Raw genomic sequence first — 18,258 nt, forward strand, 5'->3', positions numbered from 1 at the left:
CAGCCAAGACAATGGATCAGATCAGTACCATACTGAGAGACCAGTTCGGCATGGTGCCGAAAAGGAGGGCAATCGGCTATTCCAAGCCGTATCCCGACGACTACGAGATGATCCCGCTACCACCCAAATATCGGCTCCCTGATTTCTCCAAATTCAGTGGATCAGATGGTTCCAGCTGACAAGGTATCGACTTGTCAATGCCTATGGATTGTAGGCTAGGGTTTAGTTAGAAGTAGAGGGCAAGTAGATCTCGAAGGTTTCAGCCGAAAAGTACTCGACGATTATGAAAACTAGGGTTTGCAGATAATGATTCGATCCTTTCTTCGTCCCTCGACTCCCCCTTTATATAGGAGGTGGAGCCGAGGGGTTCGTGCGATACAAGTTACAGAGTCCGGGACGGTTTCTAACTCATCCCGCCAGATTACAAATAACACTTCCTATTACAACTCTTAACTTTCCTTAATATATCTTGGGCTCTCGAATCTTCTTATTCTTCGGGTAGTGGGCCTTCAGTAAACCCCGGGTACTATCTTCGGCAGGCCCATTTGGGATGCCTATGTCAGTAGCCCCCGAGATTTTGCTTGAATCGTAGAGTCAGGGAAAATCTCCACTGTTTATTTTTATTCGAAAGCTTTAACCTTTTTATACTTCTTCACATAAAATTCTATATTGTACAGGGATAATGGTAGTTGGGGCTAGTTCATCTGACGGATCAGGTACTAGTTAACTGCTCTAGTGGCAAACCGCAAAAACCTACTTCAAGATCACGTCCCTGGACATGATCTCGGGATACTGGTGTAAACTTCGACAGGTGCCGCTTAAGGTCTTACCATTCTGTCGAGTCCCAGTCAAATTTATCGAGTACCTAACGCGTCCGTTAGGATTTTTCTTCGTATCTGTTGATACGGATAAAAGTAGCAGAGCACAGTCTTTGGCGATGCCACGCCCAGCAGAACGGATCTGGGGTCTTACCTTCGCAAATTTGCGGCATTCAGAAATTGATCGCAACTTTGGCGTTCTGAGAATATATTGTCGAGTGCTTTTCCGGCTGTTGGAATGGCACATTTTATCGAGTCAAATATGACTTATATTGCTCTCCCGATGGGAGTATATGTAGAGTTAGTTATAACTCGAAATATACTCTCTTGCTTTTCTATCTTTTATTTTTGAACTTCATCGGGTACGCGAACAGCGTTCCCGATGGGAGTAGCCCCCGAGGCTACAGCCAAGAACTTGTGCTTGGTTGTAGGCTCAACATTTTAGTCCACCTTGTCACTATATTGTCATTATGTTCCAATATGATCTTCTTTTTATCTCTCGGGTGCGCGAACAGCGCTCCCGATGGGAGTAGCCCCCGAGGCTACAGCCAAGGACTTGTGCTTGGTTGTAGGCTCCCGCATTTTCTATACTGCCATACTCGAAATTTTACTTTTTGTCGAAGTAGCCCCCGAGCATTTGGGCAAAAACTTGTATTTGATCAAAGGCTCCCGAAGTATTCACATAACTCCTCCTGTCGCCAATCTTCTTTTATTTTCTTGTCGGCATGCTTCCCTTAATCAGTTTTACTTCATCGCTATTGAATAGTCGTGATTTTTCTGCCCTGTGGGTCCATTGCTTCTACCACGTTGACACGTCGTGCAAGTGGGGGACACACGTCCTCCGCTTTTCCTGGCGCACGTACGGTAACGCTTATCTTAGTAAAAATACCTTTTTACCCTTTTATCTAGAAGATTTGTTGTCACCACACGATTTCTTCATCCAACGGTGCATTGCTTCACCCGATTCTTATATAAACCTTTCTTCAACCTCCGTTCACTCCCTCGCTTGCGCCGCACATCTGTTCCTTTTCGCAAAAGCTTCCCCTGCGCCCAACTCTCTCTGATTTTCCGCACTCACGAACATTGCTTTGCCCATTGCCGTTGATGCCACAGCGTGCGCGACTCACTCGCCACAGCACTCCAGAATCCAAGATGGCCGCCGAAGATCTTGAGTGGGAGAGATCCAAAATCTCCAACCAGGACGTCAACACTCTGAAGAGGCTTGGCCTCATGAAGAAGGAAGACGCCATCCGCTTTCCCAGCGAAGAAAGCTACCCCAACCCTCCAATGGAGTACCGGGTTAGTTTCGTTGATCACCTCATCCGCGGCCTTTCGGCCCCAATTCACGATTTCCTCCGCGGCCTTCTTTTTGTTTACGGGATTCAACTGCACCAGTTGACCCCCAATTCCATCTTTCACATTTCCATTTTTATCACACTTTGCGAATGCTTCCTCGGAATCCCTCCTAATTGGATTCTGTGGAAACGCATTTTCTGCCTCCGCCGCAATGGCTCCCACAACGCCACCTATAACATAGGCGGCGTTGTTATCTGTGTCCGAACTGATGTCGATTACTTCGACGTCAAATTTCCTGATTCTGTCCAAGGATGGCGCAAAAGGTGGCTCTACATTCACGAAGAAAGCGCTAACTCTGTGGAACATAACATAATCCCTTTCGACGGAAGTGCCAGAATTCAGCGCCGCCGTTCCTGGGACGCTGAAGCTTCCGAAGAAGAGAAAAAGGCGACAGAAGCTCTTATGTCTCGTATTCATCAGCTTCAAAATACTCGAGGCAAAGAACTATCCGGTGTTCAAATCATTGCCTACTTCCTTAGGATTAGAGTGCAGCCTCTTCAGGCTCGCAAAAATCCCCTTTGGACGTATTCTGGTGAAAACGACGCCAATAGAATCTCCAGTGATCTTTCTGCAAAAGACTTGGAAAAATTGATTCGAAGAGTTTCTCGCCTGGCCAAGAAGGATCCTATTCCCTCCTCTTGTCGCGTGGTACCATACAGTTCCGCCAATCCTCTCCCCGAGGTATGTTGTCTTCTCGAGTTTCTGTCTTGTTCCGAACTTTCCCTGCATCTCATTGTATTGATATTTCCCTAATTTTCCTTTTGTCGCTATTTTTTGCAGAACCATCCTACTATGGCTTCCCTTCCTCCTCTTCCTGAGGATGGAGAAGTCGAAGAAAGGGCCATTGTCACAGATGACAATCAGGAAGCTCCATCTTTTGTGAACGAACCCGTGGATTCTCGAAAATCTGCGGGTAATTCCGAAGATACTTTATCGGCACAATCTCCTCCTCCTGCTGTCTCCCCAAAAGGCAAAAGGAAAAGGAATGATGTCGAAGATTCCGGCACTTCCAAAGCCGAAGAAGTTGATCCTTCACATCAGAAGGCAGCTTACGATCCTTATCTTGGATCCCTCGTCAGCTCGTAAGTCGTCTTTATTTCTTCCTATGTTTGTACTCGAAATATTTATCTTGTCTTGCTTTTTATGCTGCCGATTTTTGATCAACAGTGATGACGAGGAAGAAGTACCAACTGTTGACGTAGCTCCTCGGACAAGCACGTCATATACTGTACTTGCTTCAGACACGCTAGTTGAAGGAGAAGAATCTTCGCCTCCTCAACAAAACGTCGTCACTGCAACTCCGCCAGCAAGCCCCCTTGCTCCTTCACCAAAAAGGACAAGGATTGAAACGTTTGTTGAACCTGCCCCTCAATTGGGCAGCTCGTCGACTCTGCTCTTAGATGATGTAAGTTTGTCGATATCTATATTTCCCCTATTTTGCTTTTTCATGCCTTTACTCTCTTTTTCATGCCGATGTTTCTCTTGCTGTGTTCTTCTTTAACAGCCCATGATCAAAGAGCTTCTCCGCATCGGATCCCAATTTATTGGGTACCGTGAATATGCTAGCAGAGCCGAAGGTAACAACTTTTATGCTTGCCGTTTTTCCTTGACTTTTTGCACCTGTTGCTTGTCGTGATTTTTGATCTTTCTTCTCTCTTTTTTTTTATATCTCGTCAGAGAAACTTGCAGAGGCCAACAAACGTGCCGACGCACTTGCTCAGAAACTTGAGCAAAGTGAGGCGGCTCGCAAGAAAGCCGAACTTGTTGCTAGCGAAGCCAAAGCCGAGGCCGATGAAGCCAAAGCAAAAGCTGCTAGTGTCGAGGAACTGCAGAAAAAACTTGAGGATACTGCATCTGCCTTAAACGAGCACAAAGCTGCACAAGCTTCTCGTGAACAAGGGATCCTCAAGCGCCTAAAATCACAAAGTCGACGCACTTTCAGTAATATCATTGATCCCTTCTATTTTTATGAGAGCCGCTGTTTCTTGTTGTTTGACCAATGCTTTGTTTCCTTGACAGACCAAACAAACCAAGATTTTGATCTGGCGAATCCTGTCGATGACCCTCTCCTTGACGCACTTTCCTATCTGGAGCTGCATGGGTCCGAAATTCGTGAAGGCGTGGCAAATGCTAATGCAGGATTGTCGGCGTTGTTCCCCTACTTCTTTCCGAAGAAAGAGGAGCCCTCGACTTTCCTTAACCTTGCCAAGATGTTCAATTCACCAGAAGACCTTGGACTGAAGATGCGCCAAGAAAATATGAAAATTGCCGTCGAAAGCACTGTCGCTTTGGTTGCTGACAGTCAACAGGCTGTTGATTGGACGAAAGTTGGCGACACCGAGCAGATAGAGCAATCAAGATGGAGGTCGCTGATTAAGGCAGCCAAGCCTAACACGAAGAAGATCTTGGCCTATCTCGGGATCAGACCAGCGTCGACTCCTAGCTCATCAAGGCCGAAGGTCTAGTTGCATGCCCCTTTATGTTTCTTTCTATGTTTCTTTTGCTCTTGACGCCAAAGTAGTCGTTTGGCGACACGTACTTCCTTAGCTCCACTGTAATGCCTTTGTAATTATTCCGAGAGATTAATGAAAACTCTATCTTTGCTTGTTGTTTGATGTTGTCTTGTCTAAATTTCAGTTGATATTTGATAACTATACTCCGTCTCCCGCTCCTTCCAATATTTCGCCTTCTTCTTCTCGCTCGAGGAGAGCTTTTGCTGATTCTGCACCTGTCGAAGATACCTTGTCGCAAGAACTGGATGAACTTCGACAGCAACTTCAGTATGCGAAGAAGCAAACACTTGTGATGATGGAAAAGTCTCATAAGTCATCTGAAGCCGAAAAAATTGCACTTCAGCAAGCTTGCGACGCCGTGGCTGCTAAGGAGGTTGCTGCTTCCGAGGCTGAAAAGGCGACTACTCGAGAAAATTGCATGCTCGAGTTAATGAATGAAGCCAGTGCAGATATGTCGGGTACGCTTGTTTCATCCTCCAATGTCTTCCGTCTTCATGCTATGTTTCTTGACGTTTTTCTGCTTCATTACTTGAATAGGTTCCTTTGCTGATACTGTTGCCGAAGAAGAGAGGGTAAACACTAGGACGAACTTCCTTGTTAACCTTTCTCTTGACCATGGTTCTCTGTTTTGGGCTACCCCAGAGAGGACTCGCCAGATTGTCAGATTTCAGGATCGCGTCTCTCAAACTCGCGACTTCCTTAATTTTTGTACCAAAACCCTGTTTATGGTTTACAACTCCATGTTTCCTCGGAACGTTCAGCCAAAAACTCTTCCCGAGTTAATGGAGAAATTCAAGGATGCCCACAGGATCCATGATTTTATCAGAGCGCAACTTGTAGCTGGCGCCAGATTTGCCCTTATCATGCTTCAGATTTGCCACTCGAGGCTTGACCTGATCGAAGTTGTTGCGAAAGTTCATGAGAAGGTAAGGCGTCGAAGAGTTGGTGTCGACCGAATTAACGCTAAGATTTCGCCTATAGCCGAAGAGATGATTGAAGACCTTCTTCGGATGGATGCCGACTTTTTTGCCGATGGTCATTATGCTGACTTTCTTGGCGCTGCCCCTGAAGAAAACAGAATTACCCTTGATGACATACTGAATCATGAGTAATTATTGTCCTTTTGTAGATAACTCTTTTTTGTAACCCATGACTTTGATTATATTGTGAAGCGATCATCATATTTCTATATTTGTCTAGCCCCCGAGTATTTCGGTGGCTTTTTACTGTATTTGTATATTGCGAGGTTTTGAACCAAGGCATTATATTTATGGCGAGTATCAGCCCCCGAGCTTCTTTATTGAGTGCTATTTTGTATTTTGATTAGCTCACGAGGTATTTTAATACCAAGGCGAGGTTTTTCTTTTTCGATGAACTATATTGAAATTCGTCGATTTGGAGACTTTGAGCATGTCGATAAAGAAAAGTTATATGAACACTATCTTTATTATATTGCAGCACCGCGAGCCCGCCTCATTAAAAACCTTTCCCGGCCCCACTCGGTGCCCCGAAAAAGGAAAAGAGTGCGTCTGAAAACTCGCGGGCGTTTCAGTACATTGAAGTTTTACAAGGACTATATTTCGGCTCTAGGCATAGAACCGCCTGAGTTGCGCCACGTTCCAGGGGTTTTGCTCCTCCACCCCTGTCTTCTTGTCCTTTATCCTGTATGCTCCTCCTCCGATTACTTCCGTGACAATGTAAGGGCCAAGCCATGGTGACTCGAGTTTTTCATGACTTTTGTGCGTGAGACGAAGAACTAGGTCTCCCACTTGAAAAGACCTCGGCCGCAAACGTCGATTGTGGTAATTCTTCAAGTCCTGTTGGTATTTGGTTACCCTTGATAGTACTTCATCTCGAGCTTCGTCGAGTGCGTCGACGTCATCTTCCAACGCTGTCTTAGAAGTTTCTTCATTATATTCTGTGACTCTGGGGGAGTCGTGCTCTATTTCTATTGGCGATGCGCCTCTGCTCCATGGACCAGAAAAAACGGGGTCTCCTGTGTCGCCGTATTTGGTGTTGTTCGGATGCTCCACAACACACTTGGTAGTTCTTCTGGCCAGGTATGTCGAGCTTTTTCCAGTGGTCCCAACAAACGTTTCTTGATGCCATTGCAGATGATGCCATTGGCTTTCTCGACTTGCCCATTGGTTTGAGGATGTGCAACTGACGCAAAGTGCAACTTGATACCCACTTCTTTGCAATAATCTTTGAATTCGGTGGATGTGAAGTTACTGCCATTGTCTGTGACGATGCTATGGGGCACTCCAAATCTGAAGACGAGGCCTTTTATGAATTTTACTGCAGATGCTCCGTCTGGTGAATTTATCGGCTTTGCTTCTATCCACTTTGTAAATTTATCGACAGCTACTAGCATATACTCCTTTCCTCCTGGCCAGGATTTGTGTAACTTGCCCACCATATCAAGTCCCCATTGGGCAAAGGGCCACGACAATGGTATTGGTGTTAGTTCTGCTGCTGGAGAGTGAGGTTTTGCGGCGAACCTTTGACATGCGTCGCAAGTTCTTACTATTTCCTTGGCGTCCTCGATTGCTGTCAACCAGTAGAATCCTGCTCGAAATACCTTGGCTGCAATAGCTCGACTACTTGCGTGGTGGCCACATATTCCTTCGTGTACATCCTTCAAAATTATTCTTCCTTCTTCGGGTGTGACACACCTTTGCAGGACGCCTGAAATACTCCGCTTGTACAAGTCGCCTTTAATCACCGTGAAAGCTTTGGAGCGTCGAATTACTCGCCTTGCCTCAACTGGATCATCGGGTATTTCCTTCCTGAGGATGTATGATATGTACGTCTGCATCCATGGTATCTGTATCATCATGATCAGGTCCTGATCTTCTTTTTCTTCTTGTTCTTCCTTGGTAGCCCCCGAGGGTTTCTTCTTCTTTTCTGATTTTATCGATTTGGTGGATCTCTCTGTTATTTCTTCCCAGAATACACCCGGCGGAACTGCAAGGCATTGCGACCCGATGTTTGCAAGAACGTCGGCTTCGTCGTTGCTCAGTCTGCTAATATGATTTACTTCACATCCATCGAACAACTTCTCGAGTTCGTTGTATACCTCCTTGTATGCCATCATGCTATCATTGACTGCATCACATTGGTTCATAACTTGTTGAGCCACCAATTGTGAGTCGCCAAAGATTTTTAGTCGAGTTGCACCACACGCTTTCGCCATCTTCATCCCGTGTATGAGAGCTTCATATTCTGCTTCGTTATTGGATGCGTTAGGGAACGTCATCCGAAGGACATATTTTAACTTGTCGCCTTCAGGTGATATAAGTACTACTCCTGCGCCAGCTCCTTCTAGTCTCTTGGACCCATCAAAGTTCATGGTCCATGTTCTCGACAAGTCTGGGGGTCCTGTGTTTTGCAGCTCCATCCACTCTGCGATGAAGTCTGGCAGAACTTGCGACTTGATTGCTTTTCTTTTTTCATACGTGATGTCCCGAGGGGAAAGTTCTATTCCCCAAAGGGAGACATGGCCCGTAGCTTCTGGATTGTTTAGTATATTTGACAAGGGAGCTTCATTGACCACTATGATCGGGTGTGCCGAAAAATAGTGGCGCAATTTTCGTGCTGTTGTGAACACTCCATATGCTAGCTTTTGGTACTGAGGGTACCTTTGTTTTGAAGGCGACAGAACTTCGCTCACGAAGTATACTGGCCTTTGCACTCCATGGATTTTTCCTTCTTCTTCTCTTTCGACAACTAGCACCGTGCTAACCACTTGAGGTGTGGCTGCAATATACAGCAGGAGAGGTTCCTTTTCCTTTGGCGCCACCAGAATTGGTGGTGTCGAGATTTTGCGCTTTAAATCCTCGAAAGCTCTATCGGCCTCTTCGTTCCATTGGAATTTATCTCCTTGCTTTATCAAAGCGTAAAATGGTAACGCTTTTTCTCCTAGCCTGGCGACGAATCTGCTCAATGCTGCGACTCGCCCGGTTAGCTGCTGTATCTCTTTCAACTTTGTTGGCTTCCTCATTGTTACTATAGCTTGTATTTTGTCGGGATTTGCTTCAATCCCTCTTGCTGAGACCAGAAACCCCAGAAGTTCTCCTGCTGGGACGCCAAAAGAACACTTCGTCGGGTTCAGCTTGAGGCAGAATTTGTCGAGGTTGTCAAAAGTTTCCTTGAGATCCTCGATTAGTGTTGCCCCCTTTTTTGACGTTATGACGACATCATCAATATATACTTGCACGTTTTTCCCAATCTGTGTCGCTAAACACTTCTGCATCATCCTCTGATATGTTGCTCCCGCATTTTTTAGACCAAAGGGCATTGTCTTGTAGCAGAACACGCCGTAAGGTGTAATAAACGCTGTTTTGGCTTCATCATCTTCTTTTAATCTGATCTGGTTATAACCATAGTATGCGTCCAAAAAGGAAAGACGTTCACAGCCTGCCGTGGAGTCGATGATTTGATCGATCCTTGGGAGGGGAAAGTGATCCTTAGGACAATGTTTATTGAGACACGTAAAGTCGACGCACATGCGAAGGACTGTCGTGTGTTTCTTCGGCACCATCACTGGGTTAGCTACCCATGTGGCTTCTGTAGAGATCTCTTTGATAAAACCAGCTTCCTCAAGTCGATTTATTTCTGATAACATAGATTTGCGGTTTGGTTCCGAGAAACGCCGCAAGGGTTGTTTGATTGGTCTCGCGAGAGGATCTAAGTTGAGGTGGTGCTCGGCAAGTTCCCTGGGTACTCCTGGCATGTCAGCTGGACACCATGCGAAGATTTTCCAGTGCTCACGGAGGAACTTGATGAGCGCGCTTTCCTAGGCGATATCCATATTTGTTGCAATGGACGTCGTCTTTTTCGGGTCTGTCGGGTGAATCTGCACCTCCTTGGAATTTTTCTCGGTATTGAAGGTTGAGTCTTTATTTGGCCTTCCAACATCTGGCAGCACGTCGTAGTCAGTCATACTTTTTGACGCCAAATACTCAGCTTGCATCCCGAAGGTTTCTGACAGCCGATGAAAATCCTTATCGCATTTATCGGCTAAAGCGAAGCTTCCTTTGACTGTGATTGGTCCCCTTGGTCCAGCCAATCTCCATAGCAGGTATGTATAGTGTGGCACCGCCATGAATCTAGCATATGCTGGTCGTCCCAACAAAGCGTGGTACTGCGACGGAAAATCTACGACTTCAAATTCCAGCCTCTCGATTCTATAATTCTCTCGGGTTCCAAACTGAACGTCGAGATTAATTTTCCCCAATGGATAATTTGGCTTCTCTGGTGTGATACCGTGGAACCTTGTGTCTGTTGGCTTCAGGTTTGCTAAGGATATGTTCATCTTCCTCAGTGTGTCTGCGTACATGAGGTTTAAGCTGCTGCCGCCGTCTATGAACACCCGAGAGACATCAAACCCCGCAATAACTGCTGGTAGAATAAGTGCTGACTGCCCTGGTCGAGGAACTTGTTGCGGATGATCTGCTATTGTGAAGCCAATGTCTTGCCCTGACCAATTAAGATACTCGACAGTTGGTGGAGGCATTTTTTCTGCCATAAACACTTGTCGTGAGATTACTTTCTGAGCTCTATTTGACGGCCTTGCCTTCTGAATCATCGACACCGCCCCGTGAGAGTTGGGATCAACATAAGGTGGTGGTGGGGGTGCTGCCGCTATTCTGAGCTGGTGTCGATTGTCGTCTGTAATCGCGGGAGGTGGTGGTAGGTGAATCTCGCTTCTGGGTTCCCGAGGATTTCTCTGTGTTGCTCGCGCGTTAGCATTTTCTGCATACCGCAACATTGCCTGAAAATTTCGACAGTCTTTCTGCAGGTGCCCTGACTGTCTTTTACCGTTGCTATCGAGGAAAAAATGCATCTGACACGGCCCGTTCATCATCTCTTCAGGGGACACGAAAGGCCTGGGGAACCTTGGCCCGCTATTTTGCCTGTTGTTGCGAGAATCATCCCTATTATCACCTCGCTGTTCACTGCTTCTCTGATAATCATCTCTGTTGTTTCCTCCTGTGTTTGCTCGAAAACCTGCTGAAATTTGCCCTGGAGCATCATAATTCGGGTACTGTCGAGGAAATCGTCGCCTTGGTTGATAATTTCGACCACGGTCCTCCTCTGGCGACCTGTGCTGTTTGTTGTAGACAGCATCTTCTCCATCTGCCCATTTGTTTGCTATCTCCATTAACGCAGATACTGTCCTTGGATTGGTCCTTCCCAAGTCCTCGACAAAATCTCCACGCCTGATTCCTGCGACAAACGCATCTATTGCTCTCTCGTCAGATATATTTTCTGCCGAGTTTTTGATGATATTCCACCTTTGGATGTACTTTCTCATTGGCTCATCTGGCTTTTGTCGACATGCTCTCAACTCCTCTAACGACGCAGGTTTTTTTGCACGTGGATCTGAAGTTCTTGACGAACACGTCCTCGAAACTTTCCCAGCTGTCGATAGATCCTGGAGTGAGTTTCTTTATCCACGATCGTGCGGCTCCACTCAAATGCACCTGAATGCTTTGCATAGCTGTTGCCCTGGTTCCTCCTGTGAGCTTCACTGTCTCGAGATAATCAACTAGCCAGTCCTCTGGATCCTGAAGACCGTCAAACTTCTTGAAGTTGTCGGGTAACTTGAATCCTGAAGGGACTCGAGTTTTTCGGACTCTCCTCGTGAAGCATGGCAAGCCGCACATATCTTCATCGTTAAGCTCTGGAGATTGCCGATGATCCCTTCTGCTTTGCCTCGCTCTGTCGACCCTTGTTTGTGCTGCTGTGTCTCTGGCTCCACTTGGTCCTTCAGGTGCTGCCGCCGTTGCTGCTGCAGGTCGTGGACTATTTTGTCTTGCCGTTCCTTCGGGAGGCGTTGATACAAATGCTGTTCCCATAGCTCCAACCCCTGCTATCGCCATATTGTATAGTGTTTCCCTTGGATCACCTGGAGGTGGTTTAGATGCAAGGATAAAGGCTTGTGTCGCCATATACCCAGCTTCTGGTGTCTTAGGGATAATGTTTCCTCTTGTGTCTATCGACATAAAGGACATGTCGAGGTTGTAACACCCCAACTTTTTCAACCTTGATTAGTTGTCCTTATTTCAAAAATCAGGGGGAACAAAAACTTTTTCTATAGACTAATTAAGGTGAATTGCCTTGATCTGTTTGCTATGATGAATTGCCTTGATCTGTTGGTAGATGAATTGTCTTGATTTGCTTGTTGAATTTTGTCTTGAGCTACCTCATAGAACGACACCCCTAGTGGTTAAACAAGCAACTCACCAAAATAAAACACATATGTGACTTAGGAAAACTTGTTTTCCTTTTTACTACATCAAACCCTTGTCCTAATGGCAACATGAGTGTGTCATCTTAATATTCCTCTTTGTGAAAATCTAGCTCAAATCATCCTTAATTCAAAACTTGGTATCATCTACCCTTGAGAACACTCCTCCCTAAAATTAGCTTTCTTTCTCAAACACCCTATTGTTTTCCTTCTTTAGTTTTGATCACAAAACTACTTCTAGTTTTATTAAATCTTTCCAAAATATTTCTTCAAAGAAAACAAGGAACTGAAATGGATTTTGTTTTCCATCCCATTTCTACCAAGTACTGGTCTCTAAAACTTTTCTTCCTATTTTGCTTTCCTTTTTACAAAAAGGCTTGCTATGGTATTTATACCATTTCTTGTTTATTTTAGGTTTGAGAAAACTCTACCTTACTTGAGAAAGTAAGTAGAATATTTTGAACTCCTATGTTCCAACTAGTTTTCTCTCAACATCTTCAAAATTCCATTTCACTTGAGTTCATTCCCAATTGTCTCTAGACAATTGAGGTGTGTCCCATACCTTTCAATTAAACTCTTTTTCAAATGGCAACTCTTGCACATCTTATGCACATCTCTGATCCACCACATTGTATCCCCTCCATCCTCCGATTTTTGATCAAATGGATGATCATTTGATACTTCCAAATCACTCCCAATTGACCTCTTATTTGAAGAACAACTTATATTTCTTCATGTCTATCTCACTCCTCTATTTCTTTCCATCATCACCTTGACCTCATGAATTGGAGATTCATGCCACCATATTCATCCTTGTGAGAATATGGTTATTTCACTCACCATCTCTCTTAACCTTGCCCTATCATTGACTAAACCACCATCACCATCTATCTTGACATGCTCATGCATTGTTGCATGTGGTCAATCCCAATCCTTTCAATTTTGAATTCAAATGAAAACTTCTATTCATCAACTCTACCTCGGGAATTATCTTCTTCATAAGTTGGTCTCAACCAGAGTGGTGGAGATTATTCTCATGGCACATGTCACCTTCATACCCCTTTTTATCTATATGTATCTACTCATATTCTTATCATCATCAAAGTCACTCATAGACATTATCTCCTCAACATCATGTCTTGGACTATACACATGAGTGTTGTGCATCTCTCTCATTGTTCCCTTGTGTTTGGCAAAAATGGAGCCGGCCAATTATGTTGGCATGACAATTTCGGCCAGCCATTTTCCTCCTCACTTTCTTCCTCCACAAGACTTGCCTCCCACCTAACCCAATCATTAAATGGACAATCACCCACCTTAGCCAATCAAAAAAGGAGGCAGCCACCCCTCTCCCTCTATAAAACCCCCCCTTGGCCGGCCACCTCCACCTTTGGCTCTCATTTTCCACTCCCCACTCATTCCCTCACTCCCTCACACCCTTCTCCTACCTCTCCCCACGAAAATACTGCTCCCCTAGCTTCCATGGCTGGCCATGGCCATGGAAAGCCACCAAGATGGAGCTCCCCTCCTTCCTCAAGCTCATCCTCACCATGAGAGCATCTCTCTCACTCTCTTCTCCCCTAACCTTTGATGAATCCAGCTCCCTTTCTCTTCTCCCCTCTCATAAGATTGGATCTTGATGCAGGTGCATGTTGGTCCAAGCATGGAGAAGGTTGAGCTATCCTCAGATCTGAAGTTCTTGAGCAAAGTTCGTCCAAAACCTTGCAGTAATTTATGTATCTCGCTGTTTCAGATTCTGGTACGAACTTGTAAAATCCGCAAAATCTTGTGTGCAGATCCAAATCGAGTGATTCAAAGTTCCGCAGATAGATACGGAAAATATCTACAACTTGGCGTTGGTCTCATCCTCAAATTCGTTACGGATTTTGCAAGGTAAATAAAGTTCTGAAAACACGCAGAATCACTGTTTGTTAGATTTCTCCCGTTTTACAAAACCTTTTTGAGCAAACTCAACTGTGGGTGAAAGCCCTCTCCAATACCTTCATTTTGGCGGTGGGTTCACTTCGATTGACCTCCTGAAACTGAAATGGTTCACAGATCAAAATCTGGTCAGATCTGACTTTGTCGAATTAAACCAGGAGCTTGGAAACGAATTTTTGAATGAAACCAATTGGGTAAGAACCACCTATTCATTACCTTTCAAATGCAAGTGGCCTCATATTTTTAGGATTTTTCTACGATTTGTGGCTTACAGATCTTTTTTTCTGGACAGTCAGATTCAAAGATATTCCTAAAATTGTAGGTTTAATATTTTTGGGTGATTCCAATTGTGTTAGTCTTGTATTAGTACTGGCTATCTAGGAAAAATATTATTAGTCTCTGTTCATTCATATTTGTTGCTGTTAGTAATGTTTATGTGTGACATGCTTTGTTGAAGCAAAACTTTTCGGTTTATTTAAAACCCTTGACCAACTCTTTTTTGTAGAGATGGGCAACCTTTGTTTTATGCTTGCAAAACAAAACCTCTGCAACCTAACATTAGCTCTTTTGTTTTGCTTAAGTTTTCAAATGATGTGGAATATGGTTTGCTTCCTATTTTGGTTGTAGTGTTATGGGGACAAATTAAGTTAGGAAAACTATTTTCTACTTTTCCAAAAATGCTTCAAAAAAATATATGAATGTTTGTAATGCCCAACTAATGCACTTGTCCTCTTTATGATGTTATCTACCAGGGGATACTTAGTTGTGCCATGGTGATACCGAGAGAGGCAATTGCTAAGTTATGATACTCTCATACCTTTACTAGGTAAATAAAATGGGTTCTCTTTTAGTTGCTTTGTAGTATCTCTAAGTTCTTTGTATGTTAGCCCGTAGTAAGGTGGTTAGCTATTGCTTGTTGATTGTTGAATGTTGCATGCTTGTTATGATTGGTGCAATGTGATTGATTGTGTTCCTTTTATATTTTCCGACGATAGATGCGAACGATTCCGGAGAAGAAGAAGAAGTGGTTCGGACAAGGATTTTATTTATATTGACGGGATTCTTATATTGATGAAGTTGAAGAAGTCCAGGGACAAATAAGCCAAGGCAAGCCATCTTTTGATCTCTGATATGATGTCTCTTTGGATGTCATCTTGTGCTATCAATAGCATCTTGGTTCTATGTGTGATGATCTCCATATTGTTGTCATCTATGCTTGGATGCAAGAATGGTACCTCTAGTAGTTTTATCTTGTCAAGGTCTTGGTAATTGGTTGGGTGTATGGTATCATGGCCATTGCTATCCAACTTGCTTTCTATATTTAGCTTGAATATGTTCCACCTCGGGACAAGATTCATACTACACCCCCTTCTAGTGTAGATGTATCAATACCATGTTTTTGGTGTATTCTCAAATTGTGATGAGTATGCCTGTTTTCCCTTAATGGTGTTGGTGTTGGTCAATTCTCATCCCTATATATCTATTGATTGGGTTAGATAGCACCACAAATCTGAAAGTATATTTCCTCTTGTGTTGTCATAATACATGCTTAGCTCAAGCAAGTATGATCCACTCCAATACCTGTTTTTCATACCCTCAATGGCGTGATGACCCTCATCTCGGCCATAGTGTTGTATTAGTTCAACTCATGAAACTTTAGATTGGGAACCCCTCAAGGTTTACCTTGTTGTAAATGTTTATGAAAACCTTGGGTGAGGCAATCTTACCCAAGCGTATGGTTTATGAAAGGAAAGGATCTTGACAAAGATGGTTGGAAAGAGGAAGGTGTGTGTGACTTGGGTTTTTGAGAAAAACGACACATGGTTCTTTGTATTCGCCCGGAACAACTAAACAGCGCAACCATAGCTACTCCAACGTGGGCACGGGGCTTAACTTGACGTTTGTTCTTCTTAGCATGAGGCACCGCACAACTATACAAGGGTACGGTTACCCCCGAGTCCGGGTTGTCATGGTTGGGACAATAGTATAACGGGAGGCCTTCGGGGCTGACCCGTCCGGAAGACACTATGGGTCTCCTGGCTTGGCGGTGGAGCCACGCTCTAGAGGAGGTGAGCTGCCACGGTGCCGGGGAGGTACATACTCCATAGGGTAGGACCTCGTGTTAAGTCGAATGGGCGAAAGGTTATGTCCGGGTATCCGTCGTGGCATATGTCGTTATGCGGGGATGATGCCCACACGATAGGTATCCGGATAGTTGTGGTGAAAGTGTGCAAACTCTGCAGAGTCAAAACTATTCGAATAGCCGCGTCCGCGGTCATGGACGGTTGGGATGGCCGTTACAGAGCTGTGTCGAGTTTTGGTTTTGAAAATGATTTCCAAAGGAAATGTGTGTTGGAAGTACCGGAAGGGTACGGGAAAGATGGTGTGCCGACCATGTGGAGATGGTCGAGGAAAATGAAACAAAAGAGGGTGACCCTTCCTAGTGTTTTCATGTAGAGGAACTCTTCTTCAATAGAGATATAGAGATGTCTTAGATAAATTCTTGGAGTGTCCCCTTCGATTGAGAAGTTGGGATGCTATCTCCACCAAAAACATCTCTTCTCTTCCCCATGCTATATCCACAAGAGAAACTACTCTTCCTCTCTTGTCTTCTTTAGTTAGAATTGTTATCACCTTCTTGATGGTTTGCGAGTACAATTCAAATGTACTCACGGCTTTGTCCCTGGCTATTTACTTGGCCAGACTTGGAGGAACACGACGGATGAAGAAGGAGTTGGCGACGTCTATGCGAGCTAGGAACGTCTTCCCAGTCAGTTGCCTGTAGGGTTATGGCAGATGACTTGGGTACTGCGCTGCTGAAGTGATGATGCTACTCTGATGTTTAGTTAGGCCCTCCGAGGCTGTTATGTAAGTATTGGTCATGCGACCATGTTGTAATTTTCTTATTCCGCTTTGTAATGGATGGTGTAATTTGATATCAGTTCGGTTATGTGTTCACGACACACTGATCATGGGATCGTGAACTGTATACATAACAGGGTATTTCGGACAGCTAGTCCGGGGTCCCCACAGAGGTTTTGAACCAAGTGCTCTCTTTCTGCTTCGGGTATGTGTTGTAACCTTGATCTTCCTCTGTTCCGAGCCTCCCTGTGGCTATCACCCGAAGTTCTAGATTGTCGACTTAGATCTGCCCTTCTCCTGCTGGATGCAGAAGCTGCCTCCTTTCTTCTGTTTAACTCGACTGTCTGTTTTTCCAACTCTCTGGCGGCTCGTGCGAGCCTATATTGATATGCTTGTAATTCCTCTGGTGTGGCCGTGGTAGCCATTGGTTCGGTACCGTTCATAGCTCTAGTGGCTCTGTCCCATGCTGCTTGTGAAAGTTGAACTCTGTCTCGCGGCTCTGGTCCGACGTATTTGTTGCCCAGGCCTTGTCGCAGATTGGAGGGATCGACGTATGGATTTCCCAAATCGTCGAAAGCCTCAGATGTTTCCTCTTGATCTTCAATGGCATAAATCTGATGATACTTTGTACTCAGATCTATGTTTGGTTTGGTGACATCATCGTTGAGATTGATGAAGACCTTGCCCACTGTGATAGATTTGTCGATGAAGTCATAACTGTCGACATCGCATGAGCCATCGCTTATATATGAGTCTGCAGATGACTCAAACGACATGTCGTTGAAGATCTTGGCGAGTTTCTCTCTTGCTCTGATGCTGACGTAGCGTGTCGCTGAAGTTTCTTCTTCTCCTGACTCGGTTGACGATGCATAGCTTGAAAAATCGGAATCAACCTCCGACGATCCCGACGAAATCGGAACCTCGACACGATACGATCCTTCCTTCTCGACGCGAAAGTGAAACCTTCCGAACGTCATCTCCATGGGCTCCGCCAGATATGCATATGCATCCAAACGGGAGGGTGGGTGAGGAACAAAATCGACAAGACCAGCAGCGATCTGTTTACCTCGATCCATTGTGTTGCTTGCAGTTGACGATGTCGAAGATCTTGAACGTGCCATCGAGATCAGATCCTTACGCCTCTAGTTCCCACAGACGGCGCCAATTGACAAGGTATCGACTTGTCAATGCCTATGGATTGTAGGCTAGGGTTTAGTTAGAAGTAGAGGGCAAGTAGATCTCGAAGGTTTCAGCCGAAAAGTACTCGACGATTATGAAAACTAGGGTTTGCAGATAATGATTCGATCCTTTCTTCGTCCCTCGACTCCCCCTTTATATAGGAGGTGGAGCCGAGGGGTTCGTGCGATACAAGTTACAGAGTCCGGGACGGTTTCTAACTCATCCCGCCAGATTACAAATAACACTTCCTATTACAACTCTTAACTTTCCTTAATATATCTTGGGCTCTCGAATCTTCTTATTCTTCGGGTAGTGGGCCTTCAGTAAACCCCGG

At 44.8% G+C, this 18,258-nt stretch overlaps 1 long non-coding RNA gene across 1 annotated transcript; it reads left to right on the forward strand.

The window, feature by feature from the left end:
- The first annotated feature begins 13,335 nt into the window (after positions 1-13,335).
- On the forward strand, positions 13,336-15,098 carry LOC127298440 (uncharacterized). The gene is made up of 4 exons (XR_007849753.2): positions 13,336-13,650; positions 13,739-14,077; positions 14,636-14,709; positions 14,879-15,098. It is a non-coding gene; the product is annotated as an uncharacterized lncRNA (long non-coding RNA).
- The last annotated feature ends 3,160 nt before the right edge of the window (positions 15,099-18,258 follow it).

This window comes from Lolium perenne, unplaced genomic scaffold (genome assembly GCF_019359855.2).
Source record: "Lolium perenne isolate Kyuss_39 unplaced genomic scaffold, Kyuss_2.0 unplaced33, whole genome shotgun sequence".
Taxonomy (NCBI): Eukaryota; Viridiplantae; Streptophyta; class Magnoliopsida; order Poales; family Poaceae; genus Lolium; species Lolium perenne.